We start from the raw sequence: 12,541 nt of genomic DNA on the forward strand, positions 1-12,541 counted from the left end.
ATTAAATGTACTGATATTCACTGACTGACTTTTTTTTTTTTTAATCAATGAACTTAACTGGTCTTCCTGTACCACAAGGCTTGCAGGTCTCAGGAGTTTCATACCAAATTGGTCAAACACTGACTTGATTGGAGTACCTGTGAAACTTCTGTGATACTAACAGGGGAAAGTATCAAAGTTTTATGAGACAAGCCAAAGGCAACAGTCTGCCCTGGGTTTCCTGGTTTGTGCTCTCTGTGCTTTCCTCCCTCAGAGCAGCATTCTGCAATCGCTGCTTTGTGTGGGCAGCTCCAGCAGGAAGGTGAAGTTTTTAGCCAGGGCACTTCCTTGCTGCCAGAAATCCACAGCTCTGCTGGCAGTGTGCAGGAGCTTTGTGGCTTTGCTGTAAGCAATACTTTTTCTGTACTAAAAATCTGATTTCAGTTTCTGTATTGCATATACCCCCAGATTTTCATTTAATGGTGAACTAATAGGAAATAAAAAGAAAAGAATGTGGGGGAAACTTTTAAAAGTATAGTTTTTACTTTAGTAGGGTAACAACTGTTGCCACTGGCTTGGAATATTTAGATGTATAAAAGCTCATAAGTGAATGAATTTCAATTTTTACAAATACTGCGTTTTGTTTATTTAAGCTTGCTAGGTGATACTGAAACTGTTGTAATAATTAAAAGATAGGGAAATCTGAGGTTCACACACTGGTTCTATTAGTTGGCATTGTTCATAGAGCAGAACTGGGACTCGGTAACTAACTGATGTTAATGTCCCACCCATGTTTTCTGTGTGAGGGCACAGCTGTGCATGTACACATGGTGGAAGAAAGTTACGGAAATTTTTAGGAACAAGGTGAAGCCTCATCCTAATAGGCTGTAGTCTCAAAGAAGGATAGTGAGTGGTTACTGATGTGGTAAATCATAGTTTGTGATCTCTTGCTTGCCTCTTTGCTCAGACCATACTCACCTGGTTGTACTAGGGATTAAGGGATAAAAGGATTAGGGATAAAGATATCATCGGTTGCTAGCAGAAATTTCTGGTTTGATAAAAATGCTCCAAATGCTACTATATAGAGTTGCTTTGGCCAGCACAATACTGAAATTGAAATATTGTACTTAGCTTGATAAGGATATGCTGGTAATTTGTCCGGGTCATTTGTGGTTAGGATTGCCAGCTATGCCATAGCACAACAGTTAAACATAGCTGCTTGACATCCTAGTGAGGGCCAGTCCCCAGGAGCTGGCTTCAAATGCACAGTGACAGTGTCCTGCTGTGCATTCCCGTTCTCCTGCACACTCCCACTGTGCTTGATCAGCCAGCTCTTCTCACTGGGCTGTTTCTCAAGATTCAGTGTCCCCTGAGCTGTGGGTTTTGGAATTGAGAAGCAATATGAAAAGAACAGATTTTTGGTTTAAACAAACAATGTACTTCATTGATCAGTTACATTTAATCTTCCTAATCTTTTGAATAATTAATAGTTTAAAATTGAATGCCCTGAGATCCACTGTCTCTGAATTCTTTTTTAACATCTGTAGATCCAGCTGGCTCTGGCGGATGGTAAACCCAGTGTGCACAGAGCACAGAAATAGGAAAGGGCTTGTTTTAAAAGGTGATGTTAAACTTCCTTCACTGAAATATGTCTCTGCTCTCTTGTAGGACAAGGACTTAAAGGACTGGGCATGCTCAAATGTTGCTGTTCCTCTTCCCAGTTCTTTATTGTTGGTCATGTCTTGTGGCCTCTCTCAGCTTATCCACTAACTCCTTTGAGCCATTCAGGAGGGCGGTTCCTGGTAGTTTTGGCTTTTCATGCTTTCAATGAATCTTTTAAGCCTGAAGAATTGTAATTGACACTCCTATGCGTAATGCCCATTGTTGACCTGTTGCAGTACTGTACTGTACGTGCACCTACTGCTGGCCGTGTTTTAACTGCTTGCTTTCTGGTTTGAAAGATGCAGTGGTTCCTTTCACTCCTGGATCAATATCCAAGAAGATAATTCATTAACCTGTAAGACGTTTACACCATGAACTGTGTTTTTCTGACTTTACTGAAGTCGCTGGCATTTTTTTTTTAGAAAAGCTACTATTCAGGGCACTTTAAGTCAGTGACATCCCAGATTTTTTTTGCACGTCCTTTTTAAATAGAAATGGTTGGTTAGCATCCGGCAGAGTGTACCGTTATGCTATGGATTGCAGCATAAGTTGTGTTCATGTTAATCTTGCTTATGCACTTGTTTGGGTGTCCTGTGCTGTACATACAGGTATTCTATCCAGTGTAAGAGCCACATAGGAGCCCAACTTAACTGAATTCATCTAATAACATTTTTCCATGTATTGACAAAATTTGTACCCTTTTCTCCATGCTTTTCCTAAGAGATCATTTAAAGTTTACCCACGTTGGAGGCATAGTACTCCCAAAGTTCCTACCATGCAGTAGTGTTTGTACGGCCTGTGCAAAGGCAAGGTGGCAGCTGCAGCTGCTCTTTGCTCCCTGAGTGCTGGAAGGGTTAACACAGACCCCGTGGCCAGTGCTTTTCCTGGGCAAGGCAGCCGTATCTGGTGGCAAGCAAGAAATCAGAATATGATGTTAATTAACTCAGTCTACATCCTGCATACCAATGAAATGTTTCAAATGAGGATTGATAGTTTTGACATTTGAATCTAATTACTGACGTTCAGATTCTTGCAGAGAGGAACACTGCATCTTCAAATGAGAAAGTTTGATTTACTTTTGCTCCTACAGCATGTCAGCATCTCAAGTTCATTTCTTGCAACCTACACTATGGTGATTTGTAATCAAGCCTCCATGAGCTCGTGACATGAAGTACTGTTCTGTTGTCAAGTACTATCAAACTTTTCTGATAATGCTGAGTTAGGACAACCAAACAAAGCTAGCACTAAATAACATTTAAAATTGTATACCTTTTAATGATCTTTTCAAGTATTTGTTACTGAAATTGTATAATGTGGAGTTTACTAGGTGTTATGTTCCAGTGCAGTGCCTCCTTTTCTTTCCCCACTGCTCTCTGTGGTGAGAAATTTGCCTTGTTTAAAATAATTACTGTGCCCTCGCATGACTGTTAAAGCTTTCTGTGCAAAGATGATTGTCTAAGTGCCACATGCCTATGATTGAGAAAAAAAATAATCTATTGTTACCTCTGAGTTGTGTTCAACTGAAATGCTATTCAACAAATAACTTAGGAAAAATAGTTCTATTTTTAGCTTTTCATATCTCTGCTGTCTTTTTCTCATTTTATTTTGGCAGCAGTGAAGAATGGATTGTATAAAGACTGCTTGCTAATATGAACAAAATGCACTTGTAATTCCTGGAAATAAATTTAAATCTTATATCTTCACATTAACATTAAGAATTAGTTTTTGGTTTCCTCTTGGGTAATGTCTTTGAATGAAAATCAGGTTCAATTGCTACTGTAGTACATAAGGATGCTGGCTGGTTAATAACTCCAGGCTTCCTCATACCATTTAGTCTGCTCTTCAGAGAAATCTAGAAAGCCATTAACTTAGACTCCAGTAGATAAGGGTGCTTACAAGATTCCATTTCAATTTTTTTTCCTATAGTTTAAGTGTTAATCTGCCAAAACTAATTTTTAATAAGCAAGGGTTCATCATTAAAGGGCATTTTCTATTAGGAAGTTCCTTTGGTACATAAATCTCTGATGTGGGGAACAAATTCAGAGCATTGTCAGGACACTGCACAAGTTATCATGGAATTGTGGTATGGAACCTATGCTAAAAACATTTCTGTAGAAGAAATATGCACTTGACTGTTGATACCAGTGTAGAAATTTCTCTTGACTTTTCTACACATCTTTACCAAAATGCTTTTCTCACTCAGTTTTGAAAAGTTGAAATAGTTCTAGAATCTCTGCTACTTGCATGATCATCATTACAAAAGGAATCATTTTTGGCATGGTTGGAAAGATGACTGTTACTGAAATTAGTTTGTAACACCTCAGTTTTAATTTATTAAGGAAGAACTTTGGCAGCTTACATCACCCTTCTCTTTCCCAATTCTTTTTTTTTTTTTTTTTAATACTGTCTTTAATTTGGGATGTTTGAGGAGGTGTAGACTTACCCTTGCATCCTGTCCCTCTGAGTGAGAAGCCGAGGGTTTGCTTTACCTAATGTCTGGTGCTTTTGGGCTTTCTTCCTTAGCTACTTTTGCTGAATCCAATTGGCATCCATCAGGATCCATAACCACATTCATCAATCCTTTACTGAATTCAGTAAACATTGTTGGGTTGAATTTGTTGATGCGTCAAATGCTGAAGCAAGACTTTTTTTTTTGGTCAGATTTTAAAAATAATTTAAAGAAGGTGCCTCTAACAACACTGTGTTAGGTCAGTTATTTCATCATTTTACATTGGGTTCTTTTCTTTATGCAGTTTTTATATTTTAGAGCAGAGAACAGCAACTCTTAATCGAAGTAGCATGCATATTTCATGGTAAAGATGCTTTGGGAATAAGGAATGTAAACAGTTCACTGTCAAAAACATTCCAACCTTACAGCTGAAGAAAAATATGCAAACACAAAATTCTCATGGATACTTTGGCAAACAAGCCTCTGACTCTGCTGTCCTGCCTGTGGCCAGACTCTTCCTCACCCCTGTGACACCAGAGCTGGGCCGCGTGCGCCGGGAGCTTCCGGAGTGGCAGTGGGGACAGAACTCGGCCGTGGCCAAACAAAACCTGAGGAGCTGAGCAGGGCTTTCCTTGCAGAATGAGAGAAAGAAAAACCTGTTGTTGCTGCCCACTGTAATATGCTACGATATATTTATACCATGTCAAAGTTGTTTGCTGAGCAACTGTACTATAGATTTAAACTTTATTAATATATATTGCTTATGTTAGTGTAGTTTATATAGTCCTTGGTTATTGATAAATTTATTGTGTTGTTACAGCACAGTGATATGGTATAAATATAGGTCTATACATAACACACCATATACTTATGAATTTGGTCCCTTGCATAGTACTTTTATATTTGTACAGCAATGTCTTCAAGCAATCCCAGATTTTAGGGGAAATATTTTTGTAAATGCAGTGGTTTAAACAAAAAAGTCCAAACAATCCTTTTACTAATCCTTTTAAATACATTTGTGGTTCAAAATGGTTTCATTAACAATTGAAATCAAGACACTAAATTAGTGAAAAGTGCACATTAGTAAAGTGAAGCTTACAGTGGTTTTTGTAGCATGTGCTGTGATCAAACCAAGTGATACATCGGCAGAAATGTAAAAGTTGGACTACATGTGTAAATCTAGAACAAATTTCTAAAGGTTGCAGCTGGTTTACTTACTATTGTTGCCTTTTCTCGTGTTGTATCAGTGTAGAGCACTCTTAAAATACTCAAACTGCTTTGTCTTTGCTTTGTACTGTTGGTGCCTTCTTAGTCATGTACCCCACAAGTCCTGCATAGCTAATTTCGTTAATGGTAAGTTTAAAATAAAAAAGCAAAGGAAGATTTTATAAAAAATAAATAAATCATTTTCTGTATGTTCCTATTCATTGTAACAATTAAACATTTATATTGTGACAGATTTGTGATTTGGTTAATCTGTATAGATCAATTGTAAGTAGCAAAGGTTTATATTTCGTCTTATTCTTTTGATGTTGTAAACGTTTGTGATTTTCTTTTTTAAATCAGGTAACTTAATGTTCTGTTTTGTTTTTGGCATCTGAATCTTGTAAAAACAAATGCAAAGAAAATCATTAAATTGTGTCCCTGTATTACCAAACCAGCATAGTTCCGTGCATATCTAGAATGACTGGTCTGAGCTGGTCCATTGGCTGATCCAAAACTGCCCCTCCTTGAAAGTGCACAGGGAGCAGCCTGCAGGCAAGAGCTGTAATTGCTCAAGGTGTGTGTCCCCCTGTGGAACTGTACCAACTTGGAATTAAACTAGGGAAGCCAAAAAAAACCAAAACCAAAAACCAAAAAAAAAAAGCAGATGAGCTTTGGTATGAGAAAATTACGAAATCTTGACCCAATGAGTGATGCAAATTAATTTCAGTGTTACCTGATGGTTCATGGGCTTTTTTGACACTTTATAGGGGTTTTCATAATGCACTGTTCCCATGAAATCTCAAAAATTTTTACTTATGTAATCCTTAGAAACCAAATGTTTTCATTTCAGTACAAAAAGGGGGTTCTCTGATCAGGGATTTGAAATGTAGGATTTCTGGGAGCAGTGCAGGTAAGTTCATATCGCTGTCATAGACTTTCAGTTCTTCTTCAAACAATTAAACTCTTAAAAGGTGTAGCTGGATAATGGCAGCTAAAAACTTCTCCAATTAATATGAAAAGGCAGAAAATGTGACCTGAAACTAAAGAAAACTTAGCCATGACTGGCAGGCGTGTAACAGCTCTGAGACTGGCTTCTAAAAATTCATCTCTCCTTCTCCTCCTTGGCTTTCACTGCAGAGTGCAGTTTTTTTTTCCCCCAAGAATAATACAGGATTTAATTTTCACCACGTTTCTTATGTATTCTTAACATTTTTGTTGGCTGTGGCTGTTCCCCTGGCAGAAGATGTGTTCACTGTAGCATGTACTTCAGGAAGGGACTTCAAGGTACAACTGCACAGCTGCTTGGCTCCAGGAAGGTTTTGACAAATAACTGATTGACTTAACATTGCTGTGATCCTTGTTTCAGTGGGATTAGTTTGAAATACCACACAAATTCCCTGTGTTTCACCAGAAGTGGCTGTAAGCTCTCCATCTGTAAGCTTCAGGTGTAGTGGGCACTCCTGAGCCGTTGGGCACGTGGGTCAGGGTGGTGGTTCCCCTGAGCACCCCCAGGTGCTGGGGAGATGCTGCACTCAAATACTCAGGAAGGCTGGCAAGGAGCTGCTTTTGAGGACAAACTGTTTTTTGGAAGAGATTAATGTAGGTCTGATGGCATCAAACTCTGTAGAACTCTGACCTAGGACTTTGCAGACCAAAGATAATTCTGTGTTGTGCATGTTTCATCTCCAGTTATTCTTTCTAAACTGCATATATGTAACACTGAAAAGCTGAAAAAATAAAAAACATTTGAGGCATGTAGACTCACAAACATCATTGCATGAACATATGCCGCATCTGTTGGTTACCTTGCTTATGTGTCTTCTCACCACACAAGTCCAGGTAGCTTCAGAAGGAGTTCCAAAGGCAGCTTCAGTGTGGCTGCTGAACACCACCCTGATGTCAGAGGTGTTCACATCCCCATCAGAAAGGCAGCCCTGCTCACGTGCTGTTTGTGTGAAGCCTGATCTTGGGAGCTGGATGTGAGACCTGTTCTGTAACCCCTGTCTTTTCCCCTGTAATTTATAAATTGACACTGACAACTTTCCTTCAAGTGTTTTCTAAAACTGCCTGTTTTTCAGCACATCTTACTGTTGGCAATTTACTTTTCTCTGTGTTTAAACTGAGTAAACAAGTTCCACTTGTTACAAAAAGAAAATTTTATTCTCTAGGATTTGTGAGCATTCTGATGATAAACAGCAGATTATTTCCTGTTAAACTGATGTACCTTGTGAATGCTGAAAACTTCCTGCAAGTTCCCTAAAGCTGCCTAAAGTTTCTCAACATGCACACACAGCCCATTTTTCCTGAAGTTCCTTCTCTTTACAGCTGATTAGCGTGGTAGAGAAATGTGTGATCCTTCTAGCTTCGCACAGAGGTAGCTTGTGTTCCTGTGTGAAGGCTGAAGACAGGAGACTTGAAGTCTTCCATTGCTGAGTTCCCTGAAAAGAGCAAGAAATGCCTTGCCAGGGTCTTGGGTTTGCAGTGTTTTCTCACTGAAAAAGACAAAAATCCTTCAGTGTCTCTTCCCAGTCTGTGTTTGTGTGCACTCAGCTGCTGACTGCTGCCTGCAGCGCTGCTCCTGTCTCCGTGCCTTGCTGCTTGCACTGGGCTGACCTTTGCTCTGAGTTCCTCTTCCAGCAACACTGCTCTTCCTCAGGGGTTTACACTTTCCTTGTTGGGATCTTTCTCCAAAGTCCCTTGTCTGCTCTGGGTGATGACTTCACTCCTTTGTTCCTACTTTTCCTTACCTTGCACGCTTGCAGAGTCCTGCAGTCTCACAACTCTGCTTTTATTTGCTTCTTTCATTTTTTGCCTCTGTCCAGCTGAGCCGAGGACAGAGTTGTGCTTCAGAGAGCTGGGCCTGGCTACAGGCAGCTGACCTGGAGCCCTGGCTCGGGAGAAAACAGAGAGGGCAGGGCAGCTGCAGTCCTGGGCCAGCCCTGCCATGGCAGCAGCCAGGGTGATGGCACTGCAGGGATCCCCCATTCCACCTTGCAAGTTTAATTCTGACCTTGAACACACAACTTAGAAATAATGGAAGATGTTAATCTCTCTAGCTGTGATGTGTGTGTGATCTATGTCTGAAAATTCAGGCTTTTTTAGCAAAAAAAACCCCAACAAACAACAAACCCAAAGCTATAAGAGAATGCCATCGAATTTTTTACAATTTGCTATTACTAAAAGACTTGAGATGCATCTTGTAGGAAGGTTGTTTATTTGATTGTTTTTGTTGGTTTGTTTGTGATTTTTTTTGTAACATCCCAGACTAAATGGCTTGCTGTGAACATCTTTTTCTGCCTTAAAATTACAAATGCAAAAATGCTGAATATTCAGAATTTTGGCTTGAGACTCACTGAACTGATGATACTGCAAGAGAGCTGGAAGGCTTTTCAGTCAGGCCTTTCTCCTAGGTCACCTTTAATTTTGATAGCTGGTCCGGAAAGGGAATTTGGACTAAAAATCCTTTCTTGGTTCCTGCAAGTATTAAAACTCACAGATATTCTAACTTATAGTTGAGGCACCACAGACTCAAGAGTTCAAACTTTAGACTTTTTAATGCATTCTGTGTTTTAAAAAACTTTTTGTTAGTTTTTGTATATATACCTTTTCAGGCTTTCTGAGTAGGTTTGCACAGGTATGGAGGGGACACAAAGTGGCCAGTTTCCCCACTCAGAAATATTTCAGTGGGTGTTGTGGCTGTCACTGTAGCTCCGTGTTTTGATTCTGTTTGCCTTCATGCAGTGTAAGCACAGCACTCCAGACAAAAGTGGGGATTGAAAACAAACCATTTCTTAATCATTCTGTTGTAGCTAAATGTAATATAAATTTGGATTTGAGGATATGCTTGGTATTTTGGAGGCACTGTGTTAAAGTTGTTTTTACAGCTGACTTGGTGACATTTCTGTAAGTAAAATATGCTGTTGTTCCAGCATGGCAAAGGTCTGCATAATTCATGTGCTCAACTTAATCACTGGTTTTCTTCTTGTGACAATAAATGGCATTGTACCAAAAGCAATATATCCTGTGTGTAGTTAGTAGTGGAAATAATTATTACTGTGCAGCTTGTATTTTCATTGTCTTTGCAGCCACTAGTATGGATTGTGTGCACTGACAGTCGCTCCAGGCTATTAAAGACATCTAGGGGAAAACCAGGTCCTGGATAACACTTGTTTGCTTTCTGGAAGCTGTTGCTGTACTTTGAAGCAGAAAAGGGCTGCACCTGATGTTGCATTAAGCTTATTTTCTTCTGAGTCTTGTCATCAGAATACATCTAAGTCTAGAGTGTTTCTCCAGATTTGCTCCTCCACATTGTTCCTCTTGAGAAAGGCCCAGGCTCAACACCAGCATCATTAGAGCCAATGGTGGTAAGAGAGCAGAAGGGCTTTTTTTCTCTGCTTGATTTTGGGATTCTGCTAAACTGTACTCAGCTTTAGAGCATGGCACTGTAAAAAGACTTGTGGAATGCTGCAACTGGCTTTGCTCACCAACTACTTAAGACCAGATAAGACTTCACAGGCAATAAGCAATGCTTGGGAACTCTCTAGTCATAAGTACTGTTCCCTCCTACCCCCCAGCAGCAATTCTGCACTTCTGGCTCTGCAAGTAAACCCTGGATAACTCAGTTCAAAGGGAAGCTTTCATTTCTGGGTGCTCAAAAGGGCAAGATAATAAAACAGTTTCTCCCTATCACTTGCATTTGACTGCTAGTGTAGTACTCGTTATACTAAATTGTCACTGTACAAAAAATTCCATGCTGTAGAAATAAGAGGGCTGAAGAGCTTGTTTTTCTCAACATATTCCTTCTCACTGTCTAAGTCTGTTGAAAAATACCTACTTTCAGTTATAGCTAAATAGCCTTTCTGCATTCTCTGTGCACATTTTTCTCTGCTGCCTCCTACTCTTCTTAGATGTGATTTACTTTACTGCTAATGGTGTTATAAAAACTGTGGTACTACAGGTGTCGTGGTAATTTGTAAATAAAATTACTGTAAACGCACAGTCAAGTTATTTGTGGTGCTGCTCTGTATGCGTGTGACACTGCCTTAGCTGTCAATCCTCACTGCACTTCCCTGGAGGATCACCTGGGGATTAGAAAGGTTGTGCCTGTGCTTTCTATGAGGAACCTTTTGCTGACCAACCTCCACAGCAATCTGGTCATATTAACAAGTTCCAGGCAACTCTAGCATTGACAGCAATTATTCCTAGGCAGGAACGTCACCACAGTATTTGCCAGCTGACAGCAAACCAACCCTTCTGTCAGACTGATTGTCAGTAGAGCAGTAATACCGTTTTATGTAAATACCCCTAACCATTTGTATAGCAAGTACAGAACGCAGGATTATTTACCAGTGGGAAGCTGAAGAGGAAGCTGTTGCTGGGGCGTTGTGTCCTTGGAGCCTGTTGGTGTTTCCTATCCAAGGAGAGAGGGGCAGAAGAGTGGAGGAGTCTGACCTGTGTGGAGAACACGAAGCGCTGTGCTGCAGTTCCAGATCCAGCTGCGCTGCTCTGCTGCGCGTGTCGCGGCCGGCAGCGGAGCAGCAGAGGCTGCGTGGCTGGGCTGCAGCACAGGGACAGCAGGAATGCCAGGAGCTGGGAGATGTGCCCAGGAGCTCTGCTCCCTCTCCTGGAAATCGGTCCCGAGGAGCTGGAATGAGCGGCCAGGGGTGAAGCCCTTCAGAACAACGTGCCCTGCTGAACTCGTGTCCATGTGCTGTGGGAGCCATGCCATCGGGCAGTGCAGCAGCAGATAAAATTTAAGGGGTTTCGTGTCTTTTCTTTGCGGGGATGAAGACGAAATACTTTTAGGAAATATTCAAATGGCGGATTTTCTACAGTGCTGAAGAGAGAAGCAGCTTGTAATATTCCCAACTACCTGAGGCTCCAGTCAGCTGTTTTTCATGTATGCAGGGAAAAATTCACTTTTTGGAGATGACAATATTTCTGCTTCCCAACTTTTAACTGCTTCTGTAATTCACTGTTTTCTTCCCTTGAAACCGTCTTCCCTGCAACTGCTACATACGATCTTTGGGAGCCTGAGTCTTTCAAAGGTATTTAAGTGAATTAAGAGGCAAATACCACATGGAAACATTTATCTGGAAACAATTTCACTTAAAAGTTTCTCAAAGCAGGAACTTGTGGCCTTTTACCACAAGGGGTAATAGAGTTTATTTACAACAAGTATATTAAACAAAACACTTATCTTGAAGAATAAATAGAAATACAGTCCCTCTCAGAATAAAATGCCGTGTCTGTAATAGTTATTGAATTAAATCTTGGGGGCGAAAAAGGGACTAGGAAGCAAAAATATATCCAGATCAATGTGCTTGAATGAATGAAATTAGTGTGTGCAACAGGGGTTGTCTGAAGGTGTTGATTATAATCCCGGTGGGTTTGGTGGGTAGAGAGGTGGGCAGCAACAATGAAGCCCGTGGCATCACTTGTATAAATATTGCTATCTGCAAATTGCCACACTCCTCATCCAACAAAGGTAGCAATTAATTAAGCAGATGAGTCTATTTCAGCTCCTAAGGTACTCATTTCAGGATATTCAGGAATTGTCTTGGCATTCACTTGAACTGAGAATGGATTCATGATGACATGTTTGTGTTCAATTACTGAAATTTTCCATGTGTATATTTTGGGTTTACTTGAATGTATGAATCATTTGAATATTTGGTAATTTTCACTGTGAAAAGAAATGTGATTGCCTTTCAGTGATCTGTCTTGCTCCTGCTTGCTAACTGTGCTAGATTTTGGAGCAGGGGGCACAAAGCCTTTCATGCCCTGGAATAAAATAATCTTCAGGTAAACTAGTAAAAATTAAAAACTCTTTGTATGGCCTGTTTAGGAATAATAAACACATCTGTAAACCCTTTGCACCTACTCAGGCAGTGAAGAGCTAACTAATTGCTGAAAAGCTTGAGGGAAACAGCTCTTCCTATAAGCACAATTCCTATACCCTGCTTGAGACTACACCTCGGGCTGACACCTTCCAGGGCTTGCTAATCAGCAGCTGCTACAATACAATACAATACAGTACAATACAATACAGTACAATACTGGGTGGCTTTTCCAATGCCATGTTGGTTTTCTTAAACCAGCCCCAAAACTGGATTCACCCAGTACGCAGTCTCCCTCAAGAAGTAATGGGCTCCACCAGAGGTGTCCTGCCTGGTATCTTCTTGCAATTATTTTGTTTCTATTTGCTGTCTTGTGCAATAATTTATTTTCTTGTTTTCTCTTTAG

At 40.3% G+C, this 12,541-nt stretch overlaps 1 protein-coding gene across 1 annotated transcript in view; it reads left to right on the forward strand.

The window, feature by feature from the left end:
* The window catches only part of MAPK1 (mitogen-activated protein kinase 1), a 38,975-nt gene extending 28,683 nt beyond the window's left edge, over nt 1-10,292 (forward strand). The window contains exon 9 of the mRNA XM_021549887.3: nt 1,648-10,292. The gene's annotated coding sequence lies outside the window, so the exon portion shown is untranslated. The remainder of the gene's footprint in view (nt 1-1,647) is intronic.
* Nucleotides 10,293-12,541: the final 2,249 nt, after the last annotated feature.

Source organism: Lonchura striata, chromosome 15, assembly GCF_050655825.1.
Source record: "Lonchura striata isolate lonStrDom1 chromosome 15, ASM5065582v1, whole genome shotgun sequence".
In the NCBI taxonomy this organism is placed as follows: Eukaryota; Metazoa; Chordata; class Aves; order Passeriformes; family Estrildidae; genus Lonchura; species Lonchura striata.